Here is a 15697-nt window from a genome sequence, read left to right as displayed (position 1 = left end):
TATCATGTGGTAACTTCTTCCCACCTTCCTCCAATCTGTATTTGGGATGTGGAAGCTGTGACTACTGAAAATCCAAATTGGGCCTTGAGGATAGTGACTAAATCCTAGGGAGAGTTAAGTAGAAGGATGGTCGTGGTTTCAAGGACTGTAAAGAGAGCCGTCCCAGCTGTCCTGGGCTGGAAGGCCTGTGGATGTTCACATGAGAGAAATAAATATATATTCAAGCCACTGTCAGTTTGAATTTTCTGTCACTTATAACTGAACCTCATTCTAATGAATATAAATATAGTTTGCTCTCATGACTTGACATTCCACACTGGCCTTTCTAACAAAGGCTTTGTACAACAGAGTCAGTTGAGTTCAGTCAATTCAGTTGCTCAGTCATGTCCGACTCGTTGAGACCCCATGGACTGCAGCACACCAGGCTTCCCTGTCCATCACCAACTCCCAAAGCTTGCTCAAACTCATGTCCATCAAGTCAGTGATGCCATCCAACCATCTCATCCTCTGGTCATCCCTTTCTTCTCCCGCCTTCAATCTTTCCCAGCATCAGGGTCTTTTCCAATGAGTCAGTTCTTTCCATCAGGTGACCAAAGGATTGGAATTTCAGCTTCGACATCAGTCCTTCCAATGAATATTCAGGACTGATTTCCTTTAGGATGGACAGGTTGGATCTCCTTGCAGTCCAAGGGACTCTCAAGAGTCTTCTGCAACACCACAGTTCAAAAGCAGCAATTCTTTGGTGCTCAGCTTTCATTAGTCCCACTCTCACATCCATACATGACTACTGGAAAAACCATAGCTTTGACTAGATGGACCTTTGTTGGTAAAGCAATGTCTCTGATATTTAATATGCTGTCTAGGTTGACCATAACTTTTCTTCCAAAAAAGGAGCAAGCATCTTTTAATTTCATGGCTGCAGTCACCATCTGCAGTGATTTTGGAGCCCCCCAAAAATAAATGGTATGGACCTAACAGTACAATAGAATGGGTTGGACAAATAAGACAGTCACCTCTCACCACAAATGAGACTCAAGGAAATACTGTACCAATTTCTTTGAAGGTTATTATAGAACAGAATCTTTTCATCAGTCGGATTCCAAGAACCAGCAATCCAATGGGCATGAGACCCATGTGCGTAATAAGAGTCACAATAGGAACCAGTCATTTTGTGAAAAATTCATGTAAAATATGTTCTTGAAGCACCTACCAGGCCAGATGCCAGATGACCCGGCTGCAAGGAAGCTAAGATACGGTCCCTGCCCACAAGGGGCTCTCAGCCTCAGGGCAGACAAATGCCTGGAGTCTGTACTATTACAGAAGTGTTGGCGAGACAGTGGGAACTCAAGGAGGAAGAAACATGGACATCCTGGTGAGAAAGCAAAGCGAGAACCAGGAAAACATTCTTTCAAATGGTTATTTATTTATTGAAGAATCACTGATTTAAAATATTGTGTTGTTTTCAAGTGTATAGTAAAGTGCTTTGGTTATATATATTCTTTTTCAGATCCTTTTGCATATATATTACTGAATATAAAGTATAAGATACTGACTATAGCTCACTATGCGAACCTCGATGGACCAGTAGGACCTCGTTGATCATCTATTTCATATATAGTAGTTTATGAAGAAGCACAAGCTGGAATCAAGATTGCCAAGAGAAATATCAATAACCTCAGATACGCAGATGACACCACCCTTATGGCAGAGAGTGAAGAAGAACTAAAAAGCCTCTTGATGAAAGTGAAAGAGGAGAGTGAAAAAGTTGGCTTAAAGCTTAACATTCAGAAAACTAAGATCATGGCATCTGGTCCCATCACCTCAAATGGATGGTGAAATGGATGGGGAGACAGTGGAAACAGCGTCAGATTTTATTTTGGGGGACTCCAAAATCACTGCAAATGGTGATTGCAGTCATGAAATTAAAAGACGCTTACTCCTTGGAAGGAAAGTTATGATCAACCTAGATAGCATGTTAAAAAGCAGAGACATACTTTACCAACAAAGGTCCATCTGGTCAAGGCTATGGTTTTTCCAGTGGTCATGTATGGATATGAGAGTTGGATTGTGAAGAAAGCTGAGCACTGAAAAATTGATGCTTTTGAACTATGGTGTTGCAGAAGACTCTTGAGAGTCCCTTGGACTGCAAGGAGATCCAACCAGTCCATCCTAAAGGCGATTAGTCCTGGGTGTTCACTGGAAGGACTGATGCTGAAGCTGAAACTCCAGCACTTTGGCCACCTCATTTGAAGAGTTGACTCATTGGAAAATGAGTCCCTCCCTGATGCTGGGAGGGATTGGGGGCAGGAGGAGAATGGGATGACAGAGGATGAGATGGCTGGATAGCATCACCAACTCGATGGGCATGAGTTTGAGTAAACTCCGGGAGTTGGTGATGGACAGGGAGGCCTGGCGTGCTGCGATCCATGAGGTCGCAAAGAGTCGGACACAACTGAGCAACTGAACTGAACTGAACTGATAGCTGCTAATCTCGAACTTCTAATTTATCCCTCCTCCCTCCCTTCCCCTTTGGTAACCATAAGTTCGTTTTCTTTGTCTGCGAGTCTCAGCCATAAAATCAAATGAAATAATGCCATTTTCAGCAGCATGGACGGACCTAGACATTATCATGTGAAGTGAAGGAAGTCCAACAAGGAAAAACAAATATCATATGCTATCACTTATATGTGGAATCTAAAAACTAATACTAATGAACTTAGTTACAAAACAGAACAGACTCACAGACATAGGAAAGGTTTCTTAAAGGAGACATTGGAGCTCGGTCTTAATGGATAAATGGAAGTTATCCAGAAAGAGAAGAGTGGAGAAAACCTCCCAGGCAGAACACCAAGTGCAGAGGACAGAAGATGCTGGCGGAAACCCAGAGCAGGCGTCCAGCAGTGTCCACCTGCCCCAGACCGCAGAGTGACGCCTGGAAGGAGCAGCCACCCCGGGTGAACCCCTCCTGCCCTCGGAACGCAGCTACACCCCCAGGTTTCACTTTCCAAGGTGACTCACTTTCCAAGGATGACGTGAAGCGGCTGTGGGCTCCCTGGGGCAGCTTCTGCATGTGAGGTCATCGCTGGTGAGTAATGAGACAGACAGGCTTTATAGATGGAAAATGAGAAAATACCGAAGTGCTCAAAGCAGGAAGAAGGAGATGTGGGAAGAGCAAAGGAGAAGTGAGCATTATTGATTCCCCTTTTGGAGACAAGACAGGAGCCAGTCCTGCTGCCTTGTTGCCTGCCCCCGAATCTCAGTCCCATGGATCCATCAACACCAGAGGTCAGACAGAATGTTCTCAGGGCCTCCCCAGATTGTGTCTCCCTTTCTTCTACATCAGACCTGAGGCAACTCTCTCTACAAAGTGCAATGGGTGTGTGCTCAGTCATGTCCAACTCTTTGCAACCCCATGGACTGTAGGGCATCTAAGCCATGCCCACCATGTACCAGGCACTGCGCTGGTCCCTAATATGGGCCATCTTGAACAGATGGTCCCTTCCAACAACCAGAATGAAGTCTGCCAAACACCACACCTATTCTACAGACAAGGAAACAGAGACTCTGGGAAGCTGAAAGTGATCCGTCAAATATCCAAGAACAAGTAAATAGAATATTTGGCCCCAAAATCTATAGCTAAAAAGTGCCAACCACATCTGAGCCTTCAGCAAGTTATCATCTTTTTGCTGGTGGAGGGTCTTGCCTCGGTGTTGATGGCTACTGACTGATCAAGGTGGTAGTCTTTGAAGACTGGGGTGGCTGTGACAATTACTTAAAGTTTGCCACACTGATTGACTCTTTCTTTACTTTCTCTTTAGTATGCAAAGCTGCTTGATGGCATTTTACCCACAGCAGATCTTCTTTCAAAATTGGAGTCAATCTTTTCAAGCCCTGCTGCTGCTTTACACGCTCTTTTGACTCCAAGAGAGATCACCATTGTGAATGAGGCAGATTCCTGGGCCCTACTGGTTGAATCAGAATCTGAGGGTGGGATCCCAGTCATGGTTTTTTTGTTCCTTTCTTTGTATCTTTTTAATGTTATTTATTTGGCCACTCTGGGCCTTATTAAGGCAAACTTTGTTGCCTTATTTTAATTGTCAAAGTGCAACAGCCAGGATCCTTTTGATTTTTTTCGTTTTAGCATCCAGGTTTTTAGTTGCAGCATGGGGGATCTAGTTCCCTGACCAGGGATAGAACTCAGGCCCCTGCATTGGGAGCTTGGAGTTCTTAGCCACTGGACCACCAGGGAAGTCCTCCTCAGTCATGTGATTTTTTTAATTTTTTAATTGAAGAATAATTGCTTGACAACATTGTGTTGGTTTCTACCATATATTGACATATATTGACAATTCAGCCATAGGTATACATATGTTCCCTCGCTCTTGAACTTCCTTTCCACCAGTCATGTGCTTTTAAAGCCATTTCTCTCCATGATTTTCTGATGGGTGACGTGTGAGAACACTGTGGTCTACCGGGGGCCCCCGAGCTGGGGACTCAAGGTCCTTACACCCCAAAGGTGCAGCAAGAGGGGCCAGTGAGCCAGGATGATTTGTCGGCAGGAGGCTGCGACATGGGAGGCTGTCAGAGCAGTCTCTGGAGCCAGGTCTGCTAATCTTGAACTTCTGCAGTCTCTGGAGCCAGGTCACTTGCGTTTGAATCCCGGTTCTGCCAAACCCCAGCTGTATCACCTGGGGTAAGTCCCATTCCTCCCCGTGCCTCGGTTTCCTCATCTGAAAAATTGCAGCCAAAATAGAACACATCTAGAGGGTTGTTTGGAGGACTGGATGAGTTCAATGTGTAGAGAGTTGAGAACAGCGCCTGCCACCAAGTAACCATTCAATATGCTGCTGTCATTGTGCCAGGATGAAACTGCTCCTCAATGACTCGAGAAAGAGGAGGGTGTTTGACACTGTGGGTCCTGAAGGAGGAGGTCAAAGGGCATCATTCCAAAGGATTTGGAAGGATAGAGGGAAGAGATTGAATAGTTCCTGGGCTCATCCGATGTCATTGTTTGTTATCGCTCCGGAAATGTCGCCAAAAGCAAGTCACTGCAGTTGAGACAAGTCATGAATCAGTCTGTGAGGCTGAATCACAGAGACTGCTCCAGGGTCTTCCGGCCAAGATGACGTTTGGTCCTCTGTTGTGTATGCTTTTGATGGCCACCAGGGGGAGACAAAGGGAACTTAATCAACCTTACAAAATGTGACCGTTTTTCTTAAATTCCTTGAATGTCTGGGTTGTTTTCCACTGATTTGTTTTCCCTCTTGCTATTTCCCCTCCTTAAAATACTCCCCTTCTTTAACCCTTCAACTGGTTGTCAACCTCCCAGCCAAATTCTTCATAAGCAAACGAACCACGGGCCAGCCACTGTGTTAGGTGCCAAGGGAGATTAAAAAAAAAAAAAATTACTTAAGGCATTATCATCACCCTTGAGCATAAGGGCACTTAAGGAACGCTTGCTGTGTACCAGGTAAGGATTCACTGGAATCCTTACAACTATTAATAGGATGAGGTTTTATGTATTCATTTTTTAAGACTCAGTTCAGCAGAAGTAGGATTCAGGGCACGGATGCTAAGAGCACTGTGATAAGCTCTTCTTGTGAATTAGCTCATGTAATTCCCAGAACTACCCAGTGTAACTTCTGCCATACCCATTTTACAGCAGAATAGACAGAGGCTTGATGACATTTAAAAACGTCCTTGCCCAAGAACACAGAGCTAATAAGGGGGATGGAGTTCAGATATGAGCCCACAGAGTCTGGTTATAGAAGCAAAGCCACATCCTGGCCACCTATGTGGTCCTTCCGCAAAGCCTTCACGCATGCCTGCACTGTGCTCTCTCTTCTCGGAATTCTGACCTTACTTACAAGCCATCCAGTAAAGGAATTTGTACCTATTTCCTCTCTCGCACACACAGTAAATTCCACTCTCCCATCCTCTCCTCACCCCACACCTGCCAGGTAAAGGGTAAGTTCCTTGAAGCCAGTGACCCCTTCTTTCATGTAGCTGCCATTTTCTGAGCACCCCTGTGCCTGGCATTATCAAGGGCACGTTTAGGCTTTAGGTTTGTTGCTTATTAGTCTTCACGGTAACCCTGGACATAAGTAATATTATCCACATTTTATAGATGGAAGATTAAATCTCGAAAATTACGTGACTCTAGACCGTTGTCAGTTAAATGACAAGCAGAATATGCAGGACCCCAAGCCTGTGATCTCTCCATGACCCTAAACTGCCATCTCCCCCTCTGCCTTGCATAAAGCAGCACACAGGATAAAGGGAAGCCTCAAGAACATGAACTTAAAGACTTAAAGTCCCTGGTCAATGAGTGACTAGTTGAACAGGTCACTTCATCTCTCTGGGATGCAGGGCAAAAGCATCATCTATTAGTTCCTATTCTGGAACAGTTCCCAGACCTAGGCTCTCTCCTGGTCTCAACCCTGCCCCTTCTTTTGGGGGATTCCATGTTTGGATCCCAAACACTAGTCTAAGAACCATTTTCACCGTCAGGTCCCTAGAACCCAGTGCAGAGTCTCACAGAGTGAACTCAATACATGCTCAGTGAGTACATGGGCAAATAAACACACAAATTAAGACATCTGAACCCTTGGGCACGCTGTACCCAGGTCCTTTCTGTAAACTGGTTTGACCACACTCTGCCCTCAAACCCATCGTGCAAATTTAGGCAACAAAAACCCTCTTGTGCTACTGTAGCAGGCTATGAAATATAGGAGATCCCTCTCTATCTCTTACTTTCTTTTCTTCTCCCCAAACCAGTCCTGTCTTTTGAGGCAAACCCCATAGTATTAGGACATCCCACAGTCACTCCCACTTTGGAAGCTGAGAAAAAGATAACACCTGATCTAGCCCATGAATCTAGGACCCTGGTAAGGACCTAAGAGACGGAGTCTGTCTGTCTGAAACTCTGATGCTAGAACAAAGATGCTGGACGAGTTTCGATGTTTTTCAAGGTGCTGGTGATGTCAAGAGTCCAACCATCGAGTCAGGTTCAGAGGGGTTGTCCCTGTGCTAGTAGCAGCATCCCAGCCTCAGTGCCCAGGGCTGACCTTGACTGTGGTTGTTGCCGCCCAGCCTCCCTGGGTTCCCAGCCTGGTTCTCCAACCCTCTCCCACCCATTCTGTAAACTGCTCAGTATACTCCAGTGACTTCTCAACTGATGCAGAGCCCACTTCTGTAGCTTAAAAACCACTGCAGAAGCTGGCCAGATGCTCACCAACCCCATTTCCTCTTTTCCTAAGCACAAGACCATTTCTCTCAGCCTCCCTTGCAGTTAGGTAGTGGAGTTCAGCCAATGGAGTGGTCATTACAGAACTCTTTGAGCCATCACATTTCTTTCCCTTGCGCAGGGACATCAGTGGCTATATAGCTAAGCGGACAGCACCCCAAGATGGAAGGAGCTATATCCCTAAATCATCATTTGGAGAAGAGATACCCCAGACACAACCAGCATCAAACTATGAAATAAATCTTTTAGCTGTTCTATGACCAATGCCCAAGGTGGTTTGTGGCATGACATAAAGTGTATCACTCTAGCTAATACCATCAATAGCCCAGACTAGTTCAATCTCTATTATCAAGTAGGGTTGCTTTTATTAACATGGCTCTTCTTAATACAGTGGGTATTCAAATAGGTACTTTATTGGTAGGAAATTGTGCCATTTTCAGGTCCTCAATAACTTGTTCTTGGTTTTCTATGAGGTGCCTTAACCTATAATGGGTATTAGGGAACTCAGCATCTAAGATGTGAGAGCTTAAGGAATATGGGTCTGAATTGTCTCATACCCAGCACATAGTATCTGCTCATTAAAGAGTAATATTCTCAGGAGATGGGAAAGTATCGTGGTGAGGGTGATGATCCCTAGTGAGACACACCTGGAATCAAATCCTGCCTCCCCCACCCAGCTGTGGGAACCACGCCACCCTGCTTCCCTGAGATACCTTTTCCTCCTCCGTTGAAGGGAGAAACTCATGATTTCTCCACTAAGCACTAAGTGTTTTACTAAAAACTATCATCTTGGAGGATTAAGAAAGACAACATATGTACACCATAAATACAGCTCTAGCACGGAGTAATTATTAGAAAATAGAATGTTCTCTATTAAAAGGTATTCTAATATTTAAATGACACTCAGAAGCAAAAATCTAAAGGGGATTTGTTTCCACAGACCTTTTTATCTCTTGCGTAGATTCCACAACTGCTTAAGCTTGGATGCAGTGTTAGCTGTGCTTACACTTTCTCGATTTAGAATTTCTAGTTTGTCTATTTACTTCAAGTTCCTCTGTCTTCATCAGGTGCTATAGCATCAGCGTGTCTGTGGGGGCAAGGCCAGCAGATACCCCTGGGGTTCTCTCTTTAAACCCCCATGGCCAGCAGCTGGGAGGGCAGTTTTACCTCTCAAAATAAGGAGAATATCAACAATCCCAATAAGCGAACACTGCTCCGAGGAAACACAAAGTCTTCTCCCGGTGAAGACATTCTATGTATTTGTCGATTCTGGGATGTCCTCAGCCAGGTGGCAAGTCTTCATGGAACCACCGGCATTCCATCTCCGTGCAATACCAGCAACCATCTACTGAGCGTCAGACATTCAGTACGCACCATCCCGTTTAACACCACAACTAACCGTCAGAGACTGAATCCATGATGATCCCCCCGGACAGCTGAGGGTGATAAGGTTTAGAGATTTTAAGTAACGTGTTCTAACGAGTGGCAGTGGCTCCCCTCCACCCCGCATCCTCAGCTTCTCATCCAACATTGAGTGCACTACAGACACCTCTCTCTGACTCGGACGTTCCCTCTTCTTACTTTAAATTTGAACCCTAGATGCTGGAAGCACCTGTTAGTGCCATTATCCAAATGCAAGCTGATTTCCCTGCCTCGGGCCTCTTCCAGGGGGTCCGCGGGATGCACTGACCCTTAAGATCTGGCCTCAGCAGTGCAGTGGACGGGGCACTGTTTAAACCCTTCACGTGCCCAGGTCTGACTCTTGGTCCCACTGTTTATTAAGTCACTTCACCTCGACAGCTTCAGTTTCCTATCTACAAAATGGGTATATTCCCACCATACATTAAACTCTGAGGATAAGGTACACAACACATGTTCCCTGAATGATAGCTCTCTGTCTCTCTACTTTTTCCCAAACTTTAGGCCAAAAGATTCACAGCCTGGTGGAGCTCCCAGCCAATCAACAGTTGTTACTGTCGTTGTTGTTATTGTTGTTGTTTCCTAGACCTGGGTAGGAAGCGGGGTGTGAGCAAGAGGTGTGTCAGAGCTTCATCATATGTAGAAATGCCCTGAGGAATTTGTTATAAATAAAGAACTGTGGACTCCACCTACAGAGACTGATTCAATAAATCTGGATTTTTCACTCGTTGCTGGGGCTGGCTGACACGAGTGGTCACCAGACTACCTTCGGGGGAACTCTGCCATTCAGTCATCCGGTTCCAACATCAAGAGATTCACCCTATCCTCAAACCATCTCAATACTTTTAACTTTTTATTCATTGCTTCATTCCCATCAACATGCTTTTCTGGTGCAAAACATATTTTATATCCATCTCTGAAACACAAATATATAGCAAGGAAAGACAGCAAGTCTTTCCAGGGGCCCCAAAGCCAAATTGCCTGATTGAAATCCCATTTCTTCTGCTCACCAGTTTGGACAAGCTACCTGAAGTCTCTGTCTCAATATGCCATGTGTTCAAAGGGATAATGAGAGTTGATACATGATGAGACTTCCTTGGTGGTCCAGTGGTTGAGATTCCAGGCTTCCAATGCAGGGAGCGTGAGTTTGAGCCCTGGTCAGGGAACTAAGGCGCCACATGCCTCGCAGTGTGGCAAAAACAAGCAAAAAAAGAATGGATACATCACAACACTGGTGTGATAATGTTTTACTATAAGGCTCTTACAACGTGCCCAGCAATGGTAAGCACCCACAAAATGTTATTTGTATAATAAGAAATGAAAAAAAAAAAGTATCCCTTGCTACACATAGAAAATAATTGCCATAAATACATGCATAACCATGGAATGTTATTAAAAGTTCATCCATAAACTATCTAAAGTCATCTGTGTAGCAGAGTGGTGCACATCCCAGAAAGTGCCAAAGAGCATGTGGGGTTGGGGCAGGGTGTGTTAAATGCATCATGGGACAGACTGACTTGGGGCTATTCTGGTTCTGTTTCAGACATAATGTTGCATTTCCAGTTTACCTGGGAGCTGCATGTGTCTAGGAAGCTCTCCTTGGGAATCCACTGCTTTGGTTCGTCCGGAAGCAGCTGGAAGACACCGTGTCCCAGAGGTTAGGAGCTGCTCTCCGCTCAGTAGGAAACAAAGCCGTCTCTCAGAGCAGGTTGCTCCACACCAGGCTCATTAGGGCTCCGTGCTTCGTGAGGCTCATTTATCTGCAGATCTCAACGCGCCTCAAAACATTCATTAGCCTACCTCACGCCACCACCCTGTCGGGTCAGAAGTGTGGTCCCCGTTCTGCAGATGGGAAGATGGATAGAATGGGCTATTAAGTGACGCCACTCGTGAGTGACTGAGCGATTAAGTGGTTGTTGAGCAAACAAGGAGCTGTGACAAGAAGGGAAACAATGACTCTTAAAGATCCAGGCCTGCTGTGCACCCCACAAATCCCGGACAGAGACACACACTCAGCAGAAAGCTACGCGGTTCCTTCTGTGGTCCCCTGATTGGAGGGGGGGGGCAGAGGGGGACGGGACAGGGTCTCTGGAGAGCATCGCAGAAGCTGGCCATGCAGTGGGCATTTCATAAGGCTTTTGGGGGGGGGGGAGATTAAAGGGTAGAGGAGATGTCCCAAAAGGAGTCCAAGATCTCCTTCTCATTCAGTTTCTCACAGAGGCAGGGTGATAAACTCACCAGGGTACAGAGGGTAGGGCAGATTGGGCTGAAAGTTTTATGATCAGAATGATGAAGAGGTGTGTACAAAGTAACCAGGATGGACGCCGAGACATGCAGGCATCAGACCCATAGAGAAAGATGAGGACTGGGATACAGGAGACACAAACGAGGTTCACAACGTATGCTGACGACTCACAGGCGCAGAGAACAGCCTGTGGTTGCCAAGGGAAAAGGGAGTGGGGAGCGGATGGAGTGGGAGTGTGGGACCAGCAGATGCAAACTATTACGTATAAAACAGATAAGTTCCCTGTGGGAACTATATCCAATATCCTGTGATAAAACATCAGTTGAATTCAGTTCAGTCACTCAGTCCTGTCCAACTTTTTGCGACCCCATGAACCACAGCACACCAGGCCTCCCTGTCCATCATCAACTCCCAGAGCCTACTCAAACTCATGTCCATCGCGTCACTGATGCCATCCAAATGTCTCATCCTCTGTCATCCCCTTCTTCTCCCGCCTTCAATCTTTCCCAGCATCAGGGTCTTTTCCAATGAATCAGTTCTTTGCATCAGGAGTTTCAGCTTCATCATCAGTCCTTCCAATGAATATTCAGGACTGATTTCCTTTAGGATGGACTGGTTGGATCTCCTTGCTGTCCAAGGGACTCTCAAGAGTCTTCTCCAATACCACAGTTTAAAAGCAGCAATTCTTCGGTGCTCAGCTTTCTTTATAGTCCAACTCTCACATCCATACATGACTACTGGAAAAACGACATCTTCAACTAGATGGACCTTTGTTGGCAAAGTAATGTCTCTGCTTTTTAATATTCTGTCTAGGTTGGCCATAACTTTTCTTCCAAGGAGCAAGGGTCTTTTAATTTCATGGCTGCAGTCACCATATGCAGTGATTTTGGAGCCCAAAAAATAAAGTCTGTCACTGTTTCCATTGTTTCCCCATTTATTTGCCATGAAGTCATGGGACTGGATGCCATAATCTCAGTTTTCTGAAAGCTGAGTTTTAAGCCAATTTCTTCACTCTCCTCTTTCACTTTCATCAAGAGGCTCTTTAGATCTTCTTCACTTTTTGCCATAAGGGTGGTGTTATCTGCATATCTGAGGTTATTGATAGACTTCTCCCGGCAATCCTGATTCCAACTTGTGCTTCATCCAGCCCAGCATTTCACATGATGTACTCTGCATATAAGTTAAATAAGCAGGGTGACAATATACATAAACCATAATGGCTGCTGCTGCTGCTGCTAAGTCGCTTTAGTCATGTCCTACGCTGTGCAACCCCAGAGATGGCAGCCCACCAGGCTCCTCCGCCCATGGGATTTTCCAGGCAAGAGTAATGGAGTGGGTTGCCATTGCCTTCTCCAAAACCATAATGGAAAGAATATGAAAAAGAATATATATATATGTATAACTGAATAACTTTATGGTAGAAATTAATACAATTTTGTTAATCAACTATACTTCCATAAAAATAAATTTAAAAACAAATGTACACAGTGAAAATGGTTATTTCAGGAATTTATCCAAAGCAAGCAATATGACAACTATTTAAAGATTTCTGTAAAATATTTCTAGGGGATGTTTTTTGCAACAGTGTAACTTATATTAACAAAAATATAATAATAATCTAAATATCCAAAATTGGGAGTCACTTTAAAGAGTTTATGGTTCTCTTACACTATGCAACCATTAAAAAAATATTCAAGGATATTTAATTCTATGAAAAAAAGATCTTTGTAAATAAGTGAAATTTCAGGAAACAAAATAGTAAGCATATTCATAAAGTTATCAAAGGAAACAGACTTCTATACCAAAGAAAAAAAATCAAAAGGAAATACTGGAAAAGTATGTGGATAATCTGGGTTGCAAAATTAAGTTGAATTTTGTATGCATGCTTCTGTAGTTACCAAAATTCTAACAGTAAGTATATATCACAGTAATTTTTAAGATGTTAATTTTTTTAAATTTTATTGTGAATGTTGTTGGGGCTTTAGTTTGAGACTTGCTTCACTGGGAGATAGCTATGTGGTTCTAAAACAGATCCGGAGACTTTAAAAAGTCAGTGTCTATTGCTGGATACTTAAAGGGAGCCAAACGACCAAGGTGATAGCAGCCCTCTGTGTTTGTGAGAAGCACCACCGGGCATGTGAGTGAGCCTGGGGTAAGGAGTGTGAGGTCCTGCTGGCAGCCCCACACAGGCTGCTTGCCCACTCCATGACCTTGCGCAAAGCACATCCTCTCCAATTCCTCGTCTAAAATGGGAATAACAGTGCCCGTTCTGACAACTTCACAGTGGTGTAGTTTGTAAAAGCCATGCCCACATGAGTGTTGTCGTCTCAATGGACCTTGACCTTGACCCAAAGAATGACTTCAGAAGCCACCCCTGGTAAGGTCTGCATCTGTGGTTCTCCCTCTTCCTCTATCAGCCACCCTCTAAGAGCTTGTATTCACAGTTGTGACCCTGAAGTCACGATCAGCTCCTGGAGGACCTTCTGAGTCACATCACTGGATCAAATCACACCACTCCCTCTCTCATATATCCGTCATGGCTTCCCATTGCCTAAAATTCACACTCTCCGGCACGGCACTCAGGGCTTGTCACCTTCTAACCCCAAACTACCTTCAAATTTCATTTCACAGCAGTACATTTTTCCTTTCCATCTTTACCCAGGCCATTGATTAAGCTCTTAAAGGATACATAGCTGGGAGTATGGTCTTAGTATCCTCTCTGAGGGCTTTCCTGGTGGCTTAGTGGTAAAGAAACCACCTGCCAATGCAGGAGACGCAGGTTCGATCCCTGGGTCAGGAAGATCCCCTGGAGAAGGAAATGGCAACCCACTCCAGTTTACCTGCCTGGGAGATCCCATGGACAGAGGAGACTGGCGGGCTACAGTCTACGAAGTTGCAAAAGAGTCGGACGTGACTTAGCAACTAAACACCACCACCAACAACAACAACAATCCTCTCTTAAGGCTCGTGGTGATTTGCTAATAAGCACATTTAGGAAATAAATGCTCACCACGCGCTAGCAGGAAACAGTCCTGTGGCTCCAACTCAAGTCGAGGACACCTCTGAAATGTTGGGGAGACCATGTCTGGTGGCATGAACCAGCTCTGCCACAGCTGGGTATGTCTCTCTGTGTGATCCCATGATTGTGTTTTCCCTCTTCTGTGCCAGGAAATCTTGATCATCCACTTGAACACAGTTAACAGTTCTAGAATCCTCCACACTGAAGTCTTGAGACAGCGTCCATTAGTATCAACCACAAGAGTCATAAATGCCAGCACAATAACTTGGATGTTCCAAAATATTGCTTAAGAGGCCCCTTTCATGTCATTGAAACACACACACATACACACACACACAATCATACAGTCCTCTGGCCCCTAGAGCAAAAGCACTCTCAGTTCCAAATAGCAAGCCTGACTAAGTCTTATTAATGAATTTCTGAAGTTATTTTTGTTGATCCTCCCACCCTTGACGCCATAATTTGCCTGTGGCGATGTGTGTGTAGATTAATGAGGCTTTCAGCCGCTAGTGGAAAAGTGTTCATTAGCTTAATTATCCACACCTTCAGAATGAGGGCAGCTAGGGGCTGTCGAGACCCACTTAAGCATCTGAGCCAGAGAAGAACGCCTGCTCCATGCTGCTCAACCAGGATGGTCTTCCTTGGAGAGCAGGGTGAGAAATGGAGAAAACAAGGATGAAGAGGGACAGAAGACAAAAGGACAAGATTTGGTGTGATTGCCCAACTGAATGCTGAGTGTGCACTGTGCATCTAGCATGGGTGATCCTTTGTAAACAAGCAACTATTTATGCATCTAGCCTGCTTGATCCACATGCATCTGACAAGCCCTCAACTCAGAGACCAATCTCTACCAAGTCAACAGAAATGGAATGTATGGATTATCACCAAGATCAAATGGTCACATACCGAGCCCTCCTACTCCTGGACTGATCTGACTTTATGTCTCACTTGTGGTCAGCTTCCACCTTGGACCTGGAACTTAATGACTCAGGGCTACTCAGTGGATGCCATGCTTTGCCTCCAAAGTCTCCCACTCTGCCCCTACCCCCTCCACCACCAAGAACCTAGTCCTACTTCTGAGCCCCATGTCGAGAAGGGAAGTTTCTTCTGCTTCTTCATGCTGCCCTTCTCCTGGTGAGTTCTCAGCCTGTTGCCTCTCCCAGTCTCCCTGTTTCTATGCTCTGCCAACTAGGACCCATCTTTTGCTTATCATCCCAGCTGTGGAATTTCATGTTGACCTCCACACCCAGTGGCTTACAGAGCTCTCTGTTAGACCCTGGGTAGGACAGGGATGGTCCTATGGGAGTTCATAGCTCTTAGGAGATAAGGCATGGAGAATGATCACTAAAGGAGAGAAAGCTTCAGCACCTTGGGTATCAGTCTTGCTCAAACTTCCTTGACCATAGGAATCATCTTCTAAAGAGCCAAATTCCAAGACCCTACCCATGAAGATTCTAATTCAGAACATCTGAGGTTTAGACATTTTGTTAAAATGTCTAACAACAATTTTTAAATTGTTTTAACAAGCATCCAGGAGATCTTTATTATGAGACTAGTTTGGAAAATGCTAGTAAACAACTTTTTGACAGCAGAAGCGACTATTGATTAAACCTCCACCAGCCAGCCAAGGGACTAAGAAATGTACAAATATTGACTCATTTTAATTATCCCAACAAACTTTTCCACAAAGGTGTTAAATTCCCATTCTGCTACTGAGAAAACCCAGATCCAGATATCAATACATTGGACTAATCACTCAAAATCACAC

This window comes from Muntiacus reevesi, chromosome 12 (genome assembly GCF_963930625.1).
Source record: "Muntiacus reevesi chromosome 12, mMunRee1.1, whole genome shotgun sequence".
NCBI lineage: Eukaryota > Metazoa > Chordata > Mammalia > Artiodactyla > Cervidae > Muntiacus > Muntiacus reevesi.
This window is presented reverse-complemented; position numbering follows the sequence as displayed.